Source organism: Ailuropoda melanoleuca, chromosome 6, assembly GCF_002007445.2.
Source record: "Ailuropoda melanoleuca isolate Jingjing chromosome 6, ASM200744v2, whole genome shotgun sequence".
Lineage (NCBI taxonomy): Eukaryota > Metazoa > Chordata > Mammalia > Carnivora > Ursidae > Ailuropoda > Ailuropoda melanoleuca.
Window position 1 is genome coordinate 73,188,302 of NC_048223.1, and position 2,405 is coordinate 73,190,706.

A 2,405-nucleotide genomic window follows, 5' to 3' on the forward strand; every position below is an offset into this window, starting at 1 on the left:
ACCAGTGGTCTGATTCTGACCTCTCTCAGCTGCCCTTTCCTCATCCGTGATACTACTTTGGGGAAAATTATAGTTCTATACTTACCTGCTGGGTCTGTTTGGGAAGTTAATTGAGATGATATATACCATAATGCCTTGCATACAGCTACATAACTGTTAACTTCTGTAATACTTTCATTATTGTTACTTATGTCTTTATTCTTGATTCCTCAAGGGTAAGGACGATTTCTTCCCCTTCTCTTACCCTCCTCCTTATTCTACTAGCACTTAAAGCAAATTTCAGCAGGTTGATGAGAAAAATGAAGGAAAAAATGAATATGGGAACATGAAATGGAGCCACCCAAGGACTAACACAGAAATGGACATCCTCACTTTGGCAGGTCATGGGATGGATGCTGAGCTTCCCAGCAGCCAATGAGAAAAGGGAAACTAGACCGATTACACAGTTCAGCACTGTGTCCATGAAGTAAAACAAACTGATGACTCAGGAAAAACACATCCTGGGCAGGATTTTCCCTTCTTAATATGTTTCCTCCTTGACGTTGTGGTCCCTTTTACTGAAGGGAAGCCCTTTTATGGAAAAGTGTTTCTGAATGTGACAAAGGTCCTAACCCTTAGTAGAGGCCCACCCCTCACTGCCCCCAGCTGATCCAATAGAGAAGACCTAGTTCCTGGCCCAGAGAACCAATCTTGCAATAGGTCTATGTTTCTGAGACCAAAAACGTCACATGCAGATAACAAACAAGATGAGTGCACACTGTGGTTAGGCTGTTTTGTAGTAACCCTTGTTTCCTCTCTTTTGCAACTTCAAGTTTAGTAGGACTGGACGTAAACATGAGTCATACAGGCCCAGTTCTTAGGCTGATATAATTTATGCCTAGGCCCTAAGTTATTTGAATTTTCATTTCTATCCCTTGAAGCAGCATATCGAGCAGTGATGAGTAAAACGGTGTTGAGCACTTCTTTTGTGCCAGGCCCCCCCGACTGGCCCTGTTTGGGGATCCAGGCTTCTAGTCTCCAGCACAGAGGCCAAGGAGGAGGTGCAGGTATCCAGATTTTAGGAAGTCTGAGGAGGGAGCCTGCAAACTTGGGAGCTGGAGAAGCCTGGAAACTTCCTGGAGGAGGTGGGACTTGGAGGTTGAGATAGGACAAAGAGGAAAAGAGGGATGGGCGGTAATGAGGGCTCAGTCTGGGATAGTCCAGCAGTGCTTGGACACCAGGAGGAGCCTGGCTTGCTTGGAGTGGAGGTCCACAAAGGCAGGAAGGGCGAGAGAGTGGGGATGTCAGGATGTTCCAGGAGATCAAGCCTGCTAGAGCTGTTCCCTGCTCCCCCATCATCCACCCAGCAAGAGGGGAATCCATGCTTATTCCTCATGTCAGTCCCTTCAGGGGATATTTCTGAAACTTGGGAATTTATCAACATTCAAAAAGAAATCATCCCTAAGTGTGGCTGATGGTCAAAGGTAACATTTCTGTTGATGGAAATCGTAGGATCCCAGACCCTGGCTTTGTGGGAAATCTGTAGTGTTGTTTGGGATCATGTCAAGGCTGCGACATTGGTCACAAGAATATTCTTTTTCCATCCTTTGGGGGACAATAAGTATGGTTATCTTTATTTTGGCATCTTTGGAGGAACTCGAGGAAGTATCTTGACTGTAAATGTGCTGGGGTCTGAAACATTCGGTTCTTCTTCAAGCCACTGGGCTTGAAAGAAACTTCCCAGTCAGATGGGGAAGAGTGGGAAGTCAGTGGGGTGAGACAGGGGTGAGGTGGGGGGGGGTGAGTTGGAAGACCTTGGAAGCTGGCATGGGAGGACCGAAAGCAGGGCTCTTACAGCTGTGGGTGATTTAAGCTCATGGTATCTTCATTCCGCACGTAAACACGGACATGGAGAGGCAGAGGGGTGAGAAAACGCCTGCCCAGATTCACGGAGCTGGACAGCGGCAGGAGTCCGGCTTCAAAACTCAGGTCCTCACTCGGCCAGGCCACCCTCCTTAGGAGAAAGCAGCACGGCCAAAAGCTAATGGAACCGTGTCCCTGGCACAACTCAGCACCCCCACAGGACCCCTCCCTGGACCCTCTCCCCAGACACCCGGGCTTGATGAGTCCTCGGCCCAGGCACCGCCGTGTTCAACAACCTCCGCCCCCCCCCCCCCCCCTTTTTATCCTTTTTTGGCGACCCTCAGCGTAAAGAACCTTCCTTGTAGGTCGGCCTGGGGTGGGGCCGAAGGGTTTCTACAGGGAGCCTCCCTCCCGGAGGCCAGGCGGGGACAGAGGACCCGCTCGGAAGGAGGAAGGGGAGGCCAGAGCAAAGAAAGAGGAAGCCGTTCTTTCCGTGGAAACTTGTGTGAGAACTAGGACGAGCGAAGAGCAGTGTGTCACACGTGTCGCAAGACGCCGGGGAA